Raw genomic sequence first — 20,656 nt, forward strand, 5'->3', positions numbered from 1 at the left:
ATATATGCATATTGTTCTTTCTTTAGAAGAATGTTACATATTGTACTGATTTAGGATTTTCTGCATTCCTTGTTGAACCCAAGATTTCTCAACCCAAAGATTTCAGTATTGGGACTCCAATTGTATGTTGTAGATCCCACTACCTATGAGAGTGAGAGGAAATTGCATATTTCATTTTCTGAAAACCAACATTTAATAGGATTGAATTGTATCATTTTCTGAATTAAAATAGTTTTTGCTAACCAAACTGCTTAATATATTTTGCTGGCAGATATTTTATACAATTAATAGCGCAAGGTACATAGTTTATGGATCAAACTGTAGTCTTTAACATTAGTACTGCATAATTGTATACTTTGCAGTATGAAATACATGCATTACTGGCAGCTTATTACTTTAACATGCTTTAGAGATTAAATTTCATCTTAGCCATTGAGTTGCTTTTCTTTCTAACAAAGGTAAAAATTACATGCTTTGTTAGCTGCACATTGATGATGTGGTACAAATTTAGCATACTGAGCTTCACTGCTTCGATTTTTCAGCAGACTAAGTTCAATAGCATGTTAGAGCAAGATCATAAACACTTTTTGAGATTTAGTAGATAATATGGATCAATAAAATAACACTTAGTGTATAAAGAAAAAGACCTTTATCTTAGACAGTTCACACAAGAACTACATGGCTTGCAAATGCCCACTTCGAAAGTAAACTCTGAGTGGATGGCCTCCCCATTGAAGTGATGGGGCTTGGTTGAAGGTTCAGTGTCTCTGCCTGTGTGGATTTCAGTGAATGATTGGAGCCTTATACATTATCTAGTCATGCCTCCCCATCCTCCTACATCCTTATTCATTCTCCTATGTTCAATCAGTATCAACTCTCTTCCAGATCCTCAGTCTCATCCTCAGTTGTCAGCAAATTTAAATAAATTTGTGAAATATGTTCTATAGATATTTTGTTCATTTACTTTTTAGCCCCACAATCTGTTTCAGCATCTGCCAACTAATGGTAGTGTCTGGCTCATGTCACATTAAAAAAAGGAGTAAATTAGAATACTCAGTGTGATGGAAATTATGGGTATTGCTCTAATATAATATCAATCAATGGAATTCTGAATACCTCACTATGACTTTTGCTTGAGTAAGGACTGCATGATCAGACTTGTCAAATTTTTTTTTCTCAGTTAGTTTTATTTTTCAAGTACACTATACCAGACCTATGCTAACAAGGAATGCATTATGTCCGTGCTAAATTAATTTACTCCATACAGTTTGTGTTTGAAACAATGGGAGGGGTGGAAGACGGAGGAAAAAACACCCCCATAAAAATAATCTTCCAAAACCCAATTGTTTCTTCCTTCAAGAGATGCCTACATTTCACCGTAGGAGCATGTAAATACCATGTATCCTGTTGCTCTTCATGAGAATAAACAAATAAAAATAAAATAAAGGATAATGATTGTTGCAGGGTCAGTTGAAGAGAGAGATTGAGCTGGGTGGAGTGATAAGGAGCATTTATTTGGTAACAGCCTCTAGTCCACTCGTTCCCCTTTGCCTTGTGACCAAAAAAGTGAGCCCCGAGTTCACTACTTTACAACTTTTTATCTAAAATAATATGTAAATGCACACACTTCTACAACGCCCCATAAAATCCCTATTTGGTGACATAAATGGTTATAAAATGAATATTGATGGCTATGAGAGGCATATAATTATACCCACCCCTGTTTGTTGTTTACTACTTAACCTGCATGGCATATGCATTCTTACTATAAAAAGAACAAACTAGCAACAAGGGAGAACCAGAGGTCTGGTAAAGAAGAGATACCACTCTTCTTACTACATTCTTTGTCCAGGTGATGGGGGGAGGAATGAAAGGGAGAACATAGCCCACTCATATTATGCCTTGGTTACCATGGTACCTAACTGGTAGGTCTGCCCTGCTCCAGTCACTGCTAGAACGTTGCCCTGATTTGCTCCCTCTGTCCCTAAATTCAAGGCTAGAAGGTTGCTGTGGTTTGCACATGATTATTGCTTGTGTAGTATATGGCCTTTTTAGCCCAAGTCAGGGGTCCTGCAGAGGACAATTCATGTCCAAAGCCTGGGCCCAACTCCCAACCCCCCCAGGAATGTGGCCCAGCACAGACATCCTTTGTCCCATGCCCACAGTGATAGAGATGGGCAGAGGGATTGACGAATATGGTAATGGAAGGTTCAGATGTGAAGGATGGGTATGGGTGATGAGTATCAAATGTGGATCCAGTGGATCAGAGATCCTGGGCTTATTTCATGAAGTGATGCTTAAGTTGGTATCCTTGTACTATCTTCCAAGATCTAGGACCTGATCTACATGGGGAAAAAACCTGCATTAGCCTGTGCATACTTGCTACTTTGTGCTAACTCCCCATGTGGACACCCTGACTGAGCACTGAGTGCCTTTATGCATAGTAGCCTAATGCACTTTGGAAGTGTACTAAGCTAAACTGCCTGAGGGCACTCCTAGTGCAAAGTAAGTGTGTACACATGGGGAGTTGGCTTACCATGCACTAACTTCCTCATCTAGACAAGCCCTAAATCTCATAGAGGTCAGTGGAAAGACCCCCAGTGAAGCTAATTTGGATCAAGCCCTTGGTAAGTAGGTCTCGATTGCCCTTTCTTGATAAGGTGATTTCTTCCATTGAAGTGTAAGTGCAAGTCTCATTTTCCATTCTGAAAGTGGGGGAAAGCCAGACTGTTTCACCTTTCTTAGGATACTTTTTGTTTGTTTGAGTAGGTCTGTGAACCTATTTTCTGAGGTACTTTTGTATAGAAATGTTCCTGTCAAAACCAACGAGAATATGAGTTATACAGAGAAGGGTTACAGGAGAGTTTAGTGTTTCTGAAGATTGAAATCAGATGAGAGATATTTCTGTTAAGAGAGTGGTGAGAAGCAACAGAGAAAGTGATAACAGGGGAGTATGGATGGAGTGTGAGTTCCCTCAGGTAAATTGTCCTTACTTTTTCTTGAATCTTACACTCAAGTTAAGAGATTATTTTGGGGGATAAAAGCTACAGTCTGGTTTAGAGGCTATAACTAATTGCCAGGGCTGCAGCTGTTATGGGAACAGTTAATAACAGCAGTCAATAAAGCAGTCAAACTCTGATTGTAAAATTGGTTTAAGCTTAATATTAAAGGACTTTAATACCTTTTACCATTACTCTTTCAGTGAGGCATTGTACTAGGCTCTTTGGAATGAGAGACTTCAGGAGATTAACTACCAACGATAAAGGATGTGGAAGGAAATAATCCCTTTGGGTTTGGTTCCACATACCTATATGTACAGAGCTAATCAGCAAAAAGTCCTTCTCAGGTGAGGAGAGGACCCAGATAAATTGAGAAGCCACTCCAAGCAGATAGAAGATCAGCAGTGCACAGGGTGGGTTTTGCCCTGTTTATTGCACAGACTGCAGAATGAACAACCATTTGCCTTGTGTCCAAGTAGCATACATATGCACCCAGTCCTCAGAGCCTATAGTTCAATGAGGTAGAGAAATGTAGAATAAAGGTCCTGGAAGCTAAATTTAGATTACTAATTAGAAGGCTATGGGTCAGGGCCTCATTGGTAGAGGTGGGCAAATGTTTTGGTTTTATTTCTGGCTGTATTTAAAGGGCAAGATTCGCAGAATAGGATGAGGAGGTGGTGGCAGTGCTGGTGCCTCCTTTATAAGCTTTAGCCCAGCAGTTAGGGACACACACATGGTGTAAGGGAGACCTAGGTTCAATTCCTCCCTTTGGCTGATTTGGAGAAGGGATTTGAAATTGGGTGTCTACATAGCAAGAGAGTATTTAGCCACTGGGTTATGATCTTCTGATATAGCTCACTCTGTCTCTTCTGTTGCAGTTGTTCTACTGTTTATAAATAATTAGTCATTGGAACAGGGATATGAACTTGATTCTCCCATCTCCCAGGTGAGTGCCCTAACTACTGAGCTATACTGAGTAATTCTGTCCCTCTAATGTAATAAGCATTTCAGCTGAAACAGCTTCAGCAGGTGACATTGAGAAAGACCCAAATCAGATGTCAGTAATGCAATGGTATCTGTGTATTGAGGGAAGGGTAGAATGCAAATCAAAACTAAAATAGAACAGGGACAGGATAAGAATACAAAGTTAAATTCTGTAAAATCAGCAGGGTCAGATTAAAGAGTTAAATAAAAAAGATAACTAGTCCAGAGTAAAAACTATAAATGTCTATATTTAAATACAAGACGATTAAAAGCAGAAATAGGTGAATAAGAATGGCTTGCAATTGATGAGGACTTTGGTGGCATTATGAAAACATGATGATTATGAATGATGAAAACCAATAGGATACTGTAAATTCTGGTTACAAATTATACAGGAAAGACTGACTAGCGCAGAGAGGTACAGGAATAACGCTGTATCTAAAGGTTTCCATAGAATCTATCAATATAAAAATTGAATGGAGTGGACCACTCTGTTGAATCTATATGGGTACAATTCCCAACTAGTAATAATATTAATAGGGCTATGTTATCAGCCTCTGGAAAAAGAAAATAGGATTGAATGTACAATGCTGAGAAAGATCAGAGGCAATAAAATTGAACAAAATGATTGTGTGGGTAATTGAAGTCCCCAATTACTGGTCAAAAGTCACAATAGGACAAAGTTTAGAGAAACAATTTCTCAACCCTTGAACTGATCACTTCTTGGAACAGTTCTAGAGCAGAAAAGAGTGTTTTTAGTCTTAAGCAACACACAGGAGCTAATTCAAGAAGTGACATTAGCTGATCCATGAAGTAATAGCACAAAATACTTGAGTTCAACATCCAAGGGACAGGTAGAATATCAAGAAGAGACACAGAGAGACAAGGTGGGAAATATCTTTTATTGGACTATTACTTAGTGGCTCAGCTCCTGTCACTTCTTGGTACTCAACCTGCCCCTTGTATATTGCCGCTTACACATGGAATGGATGTTCCTTTAAAAAAAAAAAAGTGTCTTTGAAGAAAATAATGAGTCTAGTACCACAGACCAAAAAGGGAACAAAGGAGGCAAGGAGTAAACCTATATGGCAAAGTTTAAAACAGTATTTGAGCCAAGTAGAAATCCTTCAAAATCTGGAAATATCACTCTAGCAAAGCTAATACATAGGACCATAGCTGACAGCAGGCATTAAAGTAACAGAGAAAATTAGAAGGGCCAAATGGATTTTGAAGAGCAAATAGCTAAAGATATAAAACAAACAAGACACTTTAAATATCAAAAGCAGAAAACTTATGAAAACACTGGTGAGTCCACTGGATCACTAGGGTTTAAATAGACCTATTAAGGAAAATAAAGACATTGCTGAGAGCTAAATGATTTCTTTGCATCAGTCTTCATCACTGAAATTGTTGAGGGAGATTTCTACCCTGACCCTTCTCTTCTCTGTTAACAAAGCTGAGGTACACTCAGATATTGAGGTGTCAGAAGAAGAGGTGCTGGAGCAGCTTGATTATTTAAAATACAATTAGAAACCCAGCCCAGATGTCATACTACCAAGAGTTCTGAAGGAGCTGAGGTATGAAGGAGCTGAATTGCTACCAAAAATAAGCAATGTAACATTAAAAAAGTGATAGTGGTAGAGGACTGCAGGGTTACAAATGCTGCATTATATTTTTTAAATAATTTAGGAGTGATCCAGAGAATAATGGACCAAGTAGGCCTTCATCTGTAACTGGCAAATTGGTTGAAAATTGAAATTAAAAAGCAGAACAACACGTGGAAAATCATAATATGATAGGATCTAACCAGAACCGTTTCTGCAAAGGAAAACAGTGTCTTACTAAACTCTTATAGTTATTGGAACATGTCAAAATAGTATATAAATGAGGACCAGTTGATGTAATTTATTTATGTTCTGACAGGTTAATGATCCCCGAGAGTCAATAATGAGTCGATTAATGACTAAATGAATTGTATTATAAAACAACAGGAATAATATAGATTTTTAACCATTTCTAGACTAATACAATAGAATATGAAACAGACAATTACTATACAATATAAACTGAATTTGAACTGACAGTGAACTGCAAGACACAGAATGATTTTAAACAGACAGTTAACTGCCAGGTACAAACTAATTTTAAAAAGACAACAAACAGTTAACTGCAAGTTACAGACTGATAGGGAGGAAGGAATGTGAAGCTGCAACACAGACTGACAGTTAACTCCTTACCATCCAGGCGAGAAGGACACAGCATAATAAACGTAAAAACTTGAACTCGGCCGGCTAACAGACGATTCGCGCTCGGGGGGGGGGGGGGGATGCAGGAGAGTCCAGACCAGGTGATCAGGCTGGTAGTTCGGGAAGGCTCTTAAGCAGGGACGTGGATAAGACCCCTTTTATGGGCTTCGTGCCAGCACCAGATTGGCCGGGGGATACTTGCAATAGGTTTCGTTTCCTGGTTGATGTTAAGTTTCGTTTGCCATATATGATGTGGGAGCCGAAGGCACAGCCGATTGCATAGGCATACCCTAATAAGGTCAGGTCGTGGATTGACTGTTAGCACCGAATGGGTGGGGGGGGGGGGCAAGGGGTGGTCATGGCAGAATTGGTGCAGTGACAATTTAGACTTTCAAAAGGCTTTGGACAATATCCCATACAAGATGCTACTAAAGAAGCTGTGTAGTTGTGGGGTGAGAGGCAAAGTATTGTCATGGATCAAAAACTGGATAGGTGACTGAAAACAGTAAGAATAAGCAATCAAATTTTATCCTGGCAAAAGGCTAACAGTGAGGTTCCTGAAGGTTCCATACCAGGTCCCATGTTTAATATATTTATTAATAATCCGAAAAGGGGTTGGCAGAAGCTGCAGATGGCATAAAGTTCTTTAGATTAGTCAGTACCATAGAGAATTGATGATTACCAGAAAGACCAAAATGAGCTAGGTGTATGGACAACATGATGGCAATTTAAATTCAATGTCGAAAAATGCAAAGTAATGCATGTTGGAGGAAAAATTGAAATGATTCATACACCTTACAGGGTTTGAAATTAGCTGAATAAGCTCAAGAATGGGACATTTGTAGCTGTGGTAATGAAAAATAAGATGTTAACATGCACAAGGAATGGGATGGTGAAATATATACATAATATAGTATGGTCTTGTATATAAAATTGATGCAGTCTTATGTGAAGGACTGTGCACACTGCTGGTCACCCCACCTCCAGAAGAATCTTGCAGAGGTAGAGGGGGTTCAGAAAAGAGCAATGAGAATGAACCAGGTCTGGAAAAACTCTCATATGAAGAAAAGATTGTTTACCTTAGACAGGAGATAAATAAGATGGTATGTGATGCAAGTATACAAAACAATGAGAAGGTCGATCGGGAGTTATTTCTCCACATCTCATAACACAAGAATCAGAGGACATTCAATAAAACTAAAAGTTGGCAAATTCAAAACAAGGAAAAGGAAATTATTTTTCACGTAATGTGTAATTATACTGTGGAAATAACTGGAAATAATTGCCACCAAAACCTTAAGATTAAAAAAGGATGAGACCTAATGTGGGGGGCAGATTATCTCACTACTGACTACCGGTGAATTTCTTACACTTTACTTTGAAGTATATGGTACTGGCCACTGTGAATGACAGAATACTGACTTAGCTCTGACGTCAGATCCACAGAGGAACTTCCTATGTTCCTCAATCAGGGGCTAGTTGGTTCTCCAGCAGGCTTTGGAGTTTGCAACTTTTAATCTTGCTAGAATCCACAGAACCTGTTCAGTGTTTGATTTGAGCTACACAAAGATATGTGATAATTCTAGTTGCCTGGTTACATGGCATTTTACATAAACAGAGATTATGGTATGAATTATGAATGAAATATTAATTTTATATCCCTAATGTTCATTTAAAAAAATTCAGACATTCTCCATATGTTTAGATTACATTAATGGAAAGTATAGGGTACTCTGGGGAGGCTAAAATAACACTTCCCAGTTTACATGTAGCTGGAGTATTTTATGGTGCATAGGAAATAGCTGATGCAAATAAATATTTTTTTCCAATTTGCCTGTAATAAATGGCAGAACAATGTTTGAACAAAATCTTTGAAGCTTGATTTTTATATATTTATTTGCAATGCAATTGTCTGAGAAGAGTTAAACAATAATGAGCCACTTTGGGCCACTTTGGACTTTGCAAAATGTCATCAGATGTAAGTACTGGTTTATGATGACCTTGAAGTAGACATTAAAATTTACCTGAATGTTACCAGACTTAAGGAAGATTGATTTTGAGGAAGATGGGACAAGCTTTTTTTTAACTTTATAAAAAAAATCTTATATGACTGAATTTACCAGATTAAGATATTGGTCATTGGAATTCTAGACTGACAGGTGTTGAATCTTGCCTGGACATGCTGAAAATGACATCCACAAGGATGTTAGAGCTGGAGTGGGTGGGAGGATGGTGTGACAAACTAACATGATACCACCACAACATGACTTGTTAGATGCCTATGTTTTAAATATACTCTCCCCAACACTCAAGATCATGTGCACACATTGTTGAGGGTAGGGGAGAATCAATGGGAATCGAGAGTGCTCAGCACCTCTGAAACTCAGGCTTTTTATATTTATGTGAATAACTTTGAACAAGCAAGCTTGAAAATGTTGGCCAAGAATTTTAGTGCATTGGCTCCCTAAATATGTATACTCATAGCTTTTGTTTTCCCTTGGTTTTTATGTATGGAATAGGATTGAGGAAGTTAAATTTAGAAGCTATGAATTTGATTTTTGCAAGGCCTGTTCTCAGATGTCAGCAACTGCATCTGTGGAGCTGATTATTTTATCTGGGGTGGAAGATGACCCTAGGCTATTATCTGGTTGTAGAAAGATATGTAAATGACAATATTATACACTTGCTTTTCTATGCCTGGATATATGTTATGTGCATGTTTTTTAACAAAATTCTCTTTGATTTTTGCTTAAAAAAAAAAAAAGCACTTCCCTGATAATCCTGCTCTCTCCGTGCCCATCCCTGACTTTGTGAAAATATAGGACCCATTGAGAGAATCCACCATAAGAAGCTTAGCAGAGGCACAATCTGAACCTGCAATTCTGTGGGTCAGCTGAATTTTGCCCTCAGTTCACCTATGTAAATTCACCTATGCCCTCATTTCACCTATAGCTCTGTTTCTGACTGCACACCAGGTTTACATCAACATAAATCCACTGTCTTCATTTATTTGAGTGATCCTAATTTACATCATTGAAAGGCAAATAAAGCTTTTTATCTTCAAATTAGTGTTTGGGCACAATGGTGCAATCCCATTTATGATGAGAGAAAGTGGCCCTTCAAATGGAACTTAGTTAACAGATCTGTTGAGGATACATAAGTCAGGAAAGAATCCATTGCTTTCTCCCATAGTTTCATTGTGTCTGTAGTGATGAGTGAAATACTAAATATGGGGTTTTATTAGTATAGTTAGCAGATCTTTTATGACTCTGAATGTACACAGGGAGAAGTTCTGTTCAGCATGAAGGTGCCATTTTTCCATCATCGTTTTTCAGAGTAGAACGTTTTAAGGCCGGGAATAGCTTCAGGAGGACAAAGGGAAACACAAAAGAAAGGCACATGGGAAGATGCAAAAACTGTATTCTAAAACTTCCAATTAAAAAAAAGGAAATTAACTGTAAGCAATCAATATTAATTTTAAAAGATGTATTGGTTAATGAACATATTAAGTATGACATTGAAAATTGTACAGTGAATGCTAAAGCTTTCACTTTTTCTAAGTGAATTATTTCTACAGGGGCTTCTTGCAACCAATATTGGTTTATATGTAGAAAGTACCTTGAGTTATTTAATCTATTTTGTTTAATAGAACAATGGGAATACAATTATTTATTTAATTAATCTTTAAGAATAGATACTGTTGCCTATAAATTGAAGTATAAGATTTCCATATGATAACAAAGAGGCTCTCCAGGGAATAACACTACAATCCCAGATGTACCAATATTATTTTGCTACACTTTTGCTGGAAAAAGAGGAGAGAAATTATGGGGTGAATGAATACATTGAGGATGTGTGGAATATACTTTACTGTGCCATATCAAAATAACAGAATACAGTGGATGAACTCAGCATGGCTTAGGGAGGTGAAAATGGTTCTAACCAGCCTTTCTGCCTCCCCTGATATTGAGGCTGGTGGACGGATTCAACCAGCCTCATCACAAAGTTAGAGCAGCCTAAGCTGCTATAACCTCTCCCAGCTTGTGGGAACTGGACCTGTATTTTGCTTAGTATTCCAGTGAGGGCACCCATTCTCAGGCTACTAGCTCTCCAGCTGTTGGCTCTCTTGGATGGAGACATGTGTCCTTCTCCCTTTTGACTGGGGTATTTCCAGGCTGCACAGTTCCCAGCCAACACTGTTATCTCCAGCACAGACAGGCTGCCCCAGCAGAAATTGCTTGCTTTCTCTTTAGGGACAGTTAACACATGCAAGTGCCGCAGTGATAAGGTATCACACCATTTATTATGCAAGTCTTACTTTATTCTTAAGGTATAAAAATTACAGAGAAAATATATTGAAAACAATGAAAGAACCTACACATGCACTAAGTAGCTTACCAGTTAACCTAACATGGATTCTAGCAGGAGCAGTCTTCCAGCCCCCTCATTCAAAGGGATTCCTTACAGTTACAAGTTTTTCACAGCTTCAAGCTCAAAACAAGCACCTAGTCTTATATGGCTTCCATACACCCAGTCCTTCCAACTCTCCTCCAAAGGCTGGACCCTCTGATGACCAGATGTCCCGTTTGTTTGCTAGAATAGGAAGAAAGCCCTGACTCAGTTTAAACCCAGACTCTGTATCCAAAAATCCTTTCTTTGTCTGTTGGAGCCTGGAGTTTCCAGTTTGAACTAGTATATGAGTGCCTCTCCAAGGCATGGCTTTGAAGGGCTGATAACAGAAGAATTGCATTAGCATCCTCTTCCCCACTAGAGAAAATACATACAAGTCTACAATAACACATACACAATCGCGTTTTTAATACAATATATCCCAAAGGTACTAACCCTAAGTCAATAAGTTTATCTTAATTACATAAAGTTTGTTCAGGAAATTTCCAGTCTGTTACAGGAGCAATTACACCAGTGAGGACTGCTAGACTGCTGTGTGTCATGCCCCCACTAATCTCCATGATGCACCCTATGCAATGCGGTGGAACTAGGATCTAGCACAGAATCACATACCTTAGTATTATGCCTTCAGTACCTTCAGTATTAGCTGAACATTCCCCTATGATAGGGCTATTCTCAGTTACTCCTTTAGAACAAGTGTAAGGTCTCTTTATGCACTCTGGAGTCCAAAGTAACCATAATAGGGATGAGGATCTGGCTCAGTATCTGACAGCAAAATAAAAATAATAAAGACCAGTTGCTGTCTTAGCTGTTTTCTATTGCTGTTTAAATTATGTGATTTTTGTTGTTATTCCATCTCTATTTTTTTAAACTAACATAACATTTTAAAATATGTTCATTAAATCAAACTTTGTACATCAGAATTGGAATCATATCAGTTACATTTACACATATCTTTAAGAGCCTGCCACTTAAAAAATTTCTGCTAGAGATGGGCCTGAACCAAAGAACAGGTCCAACTTCCTATGCTTTTGTCTCTTTTAACTCAGCATGTGACAGAACACACTGGTTCCACCGTGGCCAAAGAGACAGGGACAGCATTTGCTTCCTTAGTATATAAAATATTGTTTTTTTGTTGTCATAGATATGGTAGCTGCAGTAGGTACTCCCATCTAGTAAGAAAAAGATAAGGAGCAGATAAAAGGAAAGAGGCATGACTGAAGCAGATGGATTAACAGACCTGGCTTAGTCTCACATAGTGATCATAATTTATAGAGATTTATTTAATAAATTTGCTGCTTTTTTTCTTTTAAATAAATCCTTTGTCACATTCTCCTTTCTGATCAATGTGCTGTTAAATTCTATATTAAGCAACAGCTTTAAACAAACCCTTGTTTTTGGTATTTATTTCATCATTTTTTTTTCCAGCAAGGCATGTATCTTTTCAGGGCAAGTGTTAGTGGGGTTTCTTTAGTAATTGCTTTTTTTTGTCATTGAATAATAGCTTAATTAACATAGCAAATCTCCATCCTAACTCTGTAAACAAATCAGAGTTCTCTCTACACAGGTTTTTCTCACAGATCCATCCCTTTTGTCCAGATTCCTCCATTTTTGAATAACATAATTTTGTGCTATGAACAGGTCAATCCATGTTTAGTCTGACATTGCCCCTTTGTGTGCTGCCTCATTTCTCTAGGGAATAATGGAGTGTTTGTCACTTCTTCACGGGGGAGAGGGCTTTAATGAATTGCAGAGGGTGTGCGCTAATTGGCAGTAATACATTCTGTATTTTTTTTAATTAAGTCTGTAAAACTTCCGCAGCTAAGGTGGATAATTGTTTTCTGACTTATGCCCTTCTATTTGTATTGGTTTGCCTAATCTTAAAACTTACATTAAGTAGGTCACTTAGGGGACAAAGAACGTCATTTCTTTAATCAGATTATTATATTTAATTTTCTCTACCACTTCAAGAATAATTTGCTTATATAGAAAATATTTCTATTTGATTTGATTTTATTGTTAACCTAGGAAATGCTTTAGGAAAAAATAGTATTGAATGATTAATGTAACCTCCATATTCATGTGTCATTATATTTTCAAACTGAAAATAAATTAATATTTTTTCTTTATTCTTGGCCTGTTTAATTTGTATCATAGTTTATTCAGCATGGGTGAAATTCGCCCTTTTTCAGAGGGTTAATACAAGGCCTACACATAAATTAAATTCCACTTAAACCCATTGGGCCTGATTCAAAGCCCTTTCAGATCAATGGAATATTTTCTTTTTGTTCAGACAAATAATAATTAGTAATCTTACTTAAAGTATTTCCAGCATAGAACAAATAATAGAACAAGTTAAAAATATAACTCAGTTGTGTCTAGGGAGAGAAAAAAAGATGTTTAAAGTGATATCTATCAGCTGGATAATGTTGGTCATTAATTGTCTAAAGGGGGCAGGGAATAAGAAGCCATTAGTGCAGCAATCTTGGGAGTGTGTGGTGTGATGAATTGCACATTGATGCAACATCAAAGGATCTTTCATCTTCTTTTTATGGGCATGTGAATGGTCAGCTCTGATTTCTGTAAATCCACACAATCATTGAGGACCAGTGGACCTACTTCCGGGTGCATCTTTCTTGTGTACATTTCTTACTATCATATGAATTAGCTCTTAAAGGATTAAAATAGAATCAACTGAGATCACAGATGTGAAAAGCTGTTGTTGAAGCTGCTCCTGGCACTTTAAAGAAGCAGCATGAAAACTGAGTATTCAAATTCAACATGGGTCTTTGCTGTTCTGAAAGAAAGAGGTGTGGCTTATACACATTTATAGAACTCCATAAAGTCTGTGTTAGCATAAAGTGTCCTTATCCTGAATAAAGGTATTTTATTACTATAAGATTAAAAACAAAACAAAACAAAACAAAAAAACTGCAGTACATCAAACCAATTATGTTACCTTGCTTTTGTTTTATATAAATTAGCAAATGAAAATTTACAAACATCCTGACATTGATTGCTTAGGGCTTGGCCAAACCCAGAAAGGAATTTTAAGACTTTAAAAACATTTTTGAAATATTATTAATGCAACAAAGTATATGGTTAAGCCTGCATTGGCCCCAGGATGAAAATGAGCAGGAATCACTAGGGTTACAAATGATATGAGTATATGCAATAAAAGGTGAATCTTTTGAGCCTCTTTAGCAATTAAAATTAAGTCCTACCAGTTTTTTGACTAGTTCTATAACATAGACAATAAAACTGTACTGTTTAGATAGGTAGTAGCACATTCATGTCACTGAAATTAGTTTATTAATACTGGTCCTGTACTCTCTTTATGACATTTCAATATTTCTACCAAACGTTTAGTTAAAACCAACACATGAACTCCAACATTTCATCAGCAATGCATTTCAAACCATTCCATCACCTGATTTTATATGTAAAATAAATACATTTAGTGGTGGATTCTACTAAAATTTGCCCATATAACTGTTTCCATAGTTACTAATGTATTTCAAAGGGGTAGAGCAGATTAGACTAAAAACAAAAAAATAGGTGGCATAAACAAAATATGTGATAGGAAGAAGTGTTATAAAATTTTATTCATATTAGTTTGGGAAAACATGCCACTTGTGAGTAATGTACTGATGCCAAACAGATGATACAATAAAATATGTATGTTATGTAAACAGTGATCAGCTTCAAAAGAAAAAGAATCTATACTAGTGTTCGTATATGATCCAAAGTCATAAAACGAGATTATTGTATTATCATAGGATGTACTGTTTAACCAATGATATTTTATATGTATTGATATATTCCCTGGACACTGATACAAATTGTTTTAGTATACCTTTATTTATTTATTTTTTAATGTGCTGAAGTCCTTTGGAGCACATGAGGTGGAATTCCGGCTGCTTTGAAGTCTATGTCAAAATCCCACTGATTTCAAAGCGGCAAGGATTAGATCCATGGGCTTTAATGTATAGAAACAGCTTCCGCATCTGATCTTCACAGTAGGAAGTTATGGGAATGCTCACCAGCTTCTTTTCAAGGATTTCTTAGGAAACCAGCTATGTTGCCCAGATTCTTTGAGGGAGGCAAAGTTGAATGTCATTTACGGGCATCCATCAAATATAGGAAAGCAATGACTGATTTAATTTTGGTGATATGACTAATATTTAACAAATCATGTGAGCCCAAGTAGTTCATAAATACATAGTTTCTGAACTTCCAACTTGATTTCAAGGTACAAGAGCTTCTTCTCCTGCCTGTTCATATCACAACCCTGTGACATAAGAAACTACACTTTTTAAGGATAGACTATTATGATATAGATATGTGTACATGTATGACCTTTTAGTTAGAAGCAGCAGGAAGGATAGATGAATAAAAGTATTACTCCAGTTAAATAATCAGTCCTTAAGGAGTGGGAAATGGCTGAAATTTACTGTAATTTAGATTTATATAGCATAATCCTGCAGTCTAATTGTGGAAACTCCTCTTTAAAAAGTCACATTGTTTAAGGCAAAACTATAAATTGTTATGAGCACATTTTATTTTATTCTGCTTATTTGAGGAAACTAATAACATTTTATTTTTTGTTATTCGGTTTACTATTAGTGCCTATAAAATAAGAGAAGAGAACTCAGTGTCTTATCCTTAGAGTTCAGGTTCCCAATTTTATAAAGACTAACCTTAAAGTAACAGGTGATTTTGAAACATAGTTATGTGTGAAAACAAGGCAAGTGAGCCTATGAAATACGGTACCCAGATTATCACCATTGGATTAACACACAGACAACCCAGGGATGCTGCACAGTATTTTTCTGCTTAGAAGAAATAATCCAGGCCAATATGTTCAGTATTTCCCTTGAAGGAAAAATATTTCACCAAGACAGAAAAATGAAATTTGAAAGAAAATGTTTGTCAAGGAAGTTTCTTTTCTTCCATACTCCAGAAAGGTAGATAAAATGTGTGTTTGCTAGAAACATAGGAACTGTAGATCATATTAACAGAACACATTTAAAACTTGTATTTCAATCTCATAGCTGGTGATTTTAGATTAGACTTTTTGGGGAAAGGGACAGCTAGCTCTCTGTCTTCTCAGAGTTCACACTGAGGACTTGGGTTATTTTATATCTTTTTTCCAGCAAAGGAAGAAATAAAGGGTAGACCTTTGCTTTTCCATTCTTTGATTTCACTTAACTATTTTTTAAATGTGAAAACTAGACCAAGCCCAATAAAGACATTATTGGAATGGCTAAAAAAAAAAAGAAAATTTTAAAACAAATTTCATACCATTCTGAATAAAAAAGTGTATTGAAACTTTATCAGAATGGTTATTGAAATTTTTAATTTTTCAAAAATGTACACTTTGATAATCAGCAACAACAGAAAATAATATTTTTATTCAAAAAAGAAAAGAAATAATTCTGTTTGAAATGCTGTCAAATACAAGTCAAAATATCATTTTTTTCACATTTTTGTTTTCATTTTTTTTTTGGCCACCTCTAAATATTGTATCTGAATGGGGAGAAAAGCGTTACCTTTTCCTCTCAAATGATCTCATCTTAAAATACAAGGTCATCTTTTTATATATCTCAAGCAATAAGGTAATCTGTTTTCTATATATGTAGAATAGTCCTTACTTATGTTGAGCAGTACTTTATTCTGCAAGTAGATCCATTGACTCAAATGGGATAACTTGTGGAGTAAAGTACTATGTGTTATAAAAAATGGTGGCAGAAGCTAGTTTATTATATAATATTATATTGCTACCATTAGGAAGTACCACTTCCAAAATCTGAGACATGCAACTATAAACTTGCCCTTGTTGTCATCCTCATCAGGAAATCTTTAATAATATTTTAATGTTTATTTCACAGAAAAGCAAGCAGAAGATAGCACTGTTAAGACATCAACAGCAGCAGGTGCAGATACGTTGCTACCAGCATTGTCCTCATATTTAGTTCCATTGAAATCTGCATTTCTCATGTGGGATTTAGCCCAGGGCATTCTGACAGTTTGCAACCGACACAAAAGAAGTGTCTATTCCATCCCTACCAAATATGAGGGATGCAGACTCTTGGATCTTTCTCATCCAGTACAAGATAAAGCAGGGTAGGCTCCAATCTGATATTTAGTCCTTGCATAAGAGAGGATTTCATACACTTATAGATTTTGATTTACTATCCAGGCTTCATTGGGATTCAGGAAAGCTAGTTCAGATACATTCATTGAAAATGCATACATAGGACTCAGAGAGAAACCCGTGAAGGAGACAGAGCTTTCTCTGAAGGCATTCCGAGATTGTGGGACAAACTCACAGGAATTAAGGAACATCACAAACCTCATCACCTTTTGCTCCAAGTGTAAGACATACTTCTCTAATATAGCACATAGCAGCATGTACATATTCTTAAAAAACAAAACCCTACCAAAAGAAAGCATGCCACAAAATTGTCTCCCCGTGGAGAATATAAGAGAGAAGATAACCCACACATGACAGATGTTGGTCATGTTGCTTAGTGCATTAATGAAAGGTGCTCAGTTGGACTAGTTGAAATAGTTTGAATGAAACATTTTCCCTTTGGAAAATGGGGTTTTGTCTAAATCAGAGTTTTCCATTCTAATGCTCAGATATCGCAGTGATGCGGGCATTATAAGAACCTCTATAAAATAGGATAGGAACATATTTAGTTGACAAATTCCTGATACTGAAAGAAGAGTTGTTAATTGTAGCTAAATGATTTAACTAAATATTAATATTCCATTAGGAATCCTATTAGTCTGGCTAGAGAGGAACCCTGACTAGCATGCAAAACTCCATATTTACAGTGAACCCAGGGAAAATGGATATGATTGCAGAACTATTGGTCATAATAATAGCAATAGATTTACCATCTGTCGCATTTCTGACCAAGTATATCTGGATATAGATGCTTCACGCTTGAAAGATACTTTTAATTCCCAATGTCTTTGACTTCTCCACCAAATAAAGTCCTTACAGATTTATTTGTTATACTTTTCCATCCAGAAAGCAGAAGCTCGCGAGTCTTCTCATGAAATTTTGTAATTGGCAGACTCCTTGACAGGAGACAAATGATCTGAGGTCCCTGATGGTAGCGTTGGTCCTCTACTTTCCCTGCATATTGGCTCACTGTACCCAGATTCCTTAGCATTACAGGAAAATCAACCAGAATTTGAATTATTCAGTGAATCCATGGTCTAAATTCCCCAGGTGGTAAAATCAATAATAAGGTTCTGGCCAGTCCATCACCGGAGTGTATATTACACACTAGGAAGGAGTGTCGTGGAATAGGTAATAAACTAGAGGTCTGCTCATTGGATTAAGAATGCATCTTTCTTTATTGCAGCCTTGTAGAAGAATCTAATGAAGAATTTCAGAGTTCTGTAAGTCTGAACACTGGGAAACCAGTGACGTTTTGCCATAGGTGCACAATCCCATTTCACTTTCCTGAATAGGAATGCTATTCTGATTTGGGACCATAAAGACTACTTGCTGCTCTGGCATAATATCGAGATTTTTATAGCCAGGTTGGTCTTCTGCTGTGATCTTTTTTTAAATATATATTGGGTCTTTTACCTACTCTCATCCTGGAATCTGAAGGATCTTCTCCTGCTTGTCTTTGAGAGATCTGTGCCTAGACTTCCTTGAATTTGTAAATATAGAAATGATAAGGGCTTTCATAGTGTTATGTTCATCCTTCTGCACATGAAGTCAGGCCAGGATGTGTGTAACAAGGTTTTGCTGCTTTTGGCTGTATGGAGAAATAACCATTGGAAAGAGAATAAGGCTATTAGAGATCACTGCAGCTTTTTAAAATTACTTTTGTGACAATGGTAGCAAATATCACTACTTGAACTACTTGTTGATTTTTTTTTTTGGGGGGGGGGGGGCGGGGGGCAGAAAAGTGAATCTCCAGAAGTGTAAACTGAAGGAAGAGGTCAGAATGCATGCTTACAAACATGAAGCCTTTTAGCAGCTGTGCTATGTACAAGTCTTTGCAGTCTTTCTGCACAGGACAAACATCATAAGCCTCCAATAGAATATTGCTTCTTTCCAGGAGACTCTTAGGAATGCATTTGTAGTATAGATGCACTGGAATACTGAGGGAGGTTTTATTTAGGTTTCTTTATGGAAAATTCCCTTTGTTTACAGTCATTTTAAAATGTTCCTTTACTGCCTATACATAATGGCTAGTCCTTAAAAAAAATAAAAAAATGAGGGAACTGAGTTCTGGTAGTTGCCTTATATATTGCAACAGGGTATTTATCATGTTTATGAGCCTTGTCTTTTCATCTTAAACCAAATGGCCTAAAGGAACAGTATGCAATGCAGCATTTTAAAATACAATACACATTTCTTTTAATTAGTACTTCTCAAAAATACACTTGTGGGAGCTATGTTGTTCTTTCCAAAGAGATGAAGTTGTTCACCAAATCTCAGCTCCAAGTTAGCAGGACATTACAAGACCTTTATTTCAATATAGAGTATGCCTTGTGAATATCAGGAAACCAAACACTATATAGGAAGCATGCTGAAACATTCCACTTCAGTTTTTGTAAACACTGTTTGAGTCATGGGGTGGAGATAGGCTAAATGACTGACTGGTTCTTTGCCTATATACTAAAAAATGGTATTTTCTCCACAGAATAAATTGAATTTTTGTGTGTGAAATATTGTAGTGTAATATAATTATTATGATTCCTGAAGGATTCTGGCTGTGCAACTGAATTAAGCATTCTCTTTCTGTTATGAATTCCAGGCAGTAAGCTTGTGGGAGATCCTATAATTCAATTATGTACCCTATAGGAAATATCAGCGAAGTCATGAAGATAGTGGGTATCACTTCTCAGTGAGGTCAAACAGTGAAAGTCATATAGCCTGCCTGCTTGCATTAGAACACGTGTCCATCATTCACAAGCTGTGCTCAGCATATCTTTTTTGAAAAATTAAGAATAACTTTCTGTTCACGCAGTCTGCTCAATGCTTTTAGTCCCTTAGTTATTCATTGAGACAATCTGCTCACATAACAAGAGGCCCTATAGAGAGAGACAAACTAAAACAGATTGTCAATAATTCAAACACCATTACTTACAACCATATATCATTGCAAGATGATATTTATAAAGGACAGGAAGGAATTTATACACAACAGAGAAACTGCTCTCCATTGCAAAGATTTTTCTCTTTAAAACACTTCATTAAAATTACCGTATTTATTGAATGATCATTCATCTTAAGCAAATTAAATAATTCATCAATAGTGAAACTGCAAGAACAAGAATTTTACAAGTGAAAAGTATGTGCAACCTGCTTTGTTTAAACTTATTCTTTTAAGAGCTCAGAATGAAAATGTAATGTTTTCTGCTCTTGCAGAGAATGGATTTTTAGGATATTTCTATTGGCTATAGAACATTAAATAACATTTCCATCAAACCTCTTCATTGCAACTGATTATAAGTTGTGTCATTCATTTTTTACCCAAATTTACCTCTGTCCATCACAAACATATCATCTCACTCTTATTGTAGGTGGCTGACAAATGCTGAATCAGGAAAATGAACTTACAGAAAATGTTAAAACAAATAACATTTACACCACTTCAGGCTTCTGCCTCTGTTAATTTGTGATGTGTAGCTCACAGTGGTTTTTGTTACATGTTTTAAAAATCCTTAGTCACATATTTGAGACTTAGTGGACTAGGAGTCTCTATTATCTGTCATCAGTTTTAATCTATAATTACTTGAGCTTCTTTTTCTGTCTACCATACCTCCCTCATCTTAAATCCTGTGAGTTTTATATGATTTCATGTTAGTTAACTAACATCAACAAGAATAGCCAAAGCTAATACATAAATAATAGAAAATTTGCTAATGTATACAACAATTATATTCCAGCTCATTCATTTTGTTTTCCTTTGTATTTCTTTTTTTACAGTACTCAACATTTTAAAAAGTCAACATTTTACAACTGCTATCAGGTAA

The 20,656-nt window shown here is 36.4% G+C and overlaps 1 long non-coding RNA gene across 1 annotated transcript in view; it reads left to right on the top strand.

Annotated features, from left to right (window-relative positions):
- LOC137141356 (uncharacterized) overlaps positions 1-20,656 on the top strand; it is a 135,883-nt gene that overhangs the window by 25,228 nt on the left and 89,999 nt on the right. Inside the window, exon 2 of the long non-coding RNA XR_010916600.1 lies at positions 20,610-20,652. This is a non-coding gene — a long non-coding RNA (uncharacterized lncRNA). The remainder of the gene's footprint in view (positions 1-20,609; positions 20,653-20,656) is intronic.

This window comes from Emydura macquarii, unplaced genomic scaffold (genome assembly GCF_026122565.2).
Source record: "Emydura macquarii macquarii isolate MOO-44397 ecotype Brisbane River unplaced genomic scaffold, CSIRO-AGI_Emac_v2 contig_3044, whole genome shotgun sequence".
In the NCBI taxonomy this organism is placed as follows: Eukaryota; Metazoa; Chordata; order Testudines; family Chelidae; genus Emydura; species Emydura macquarii.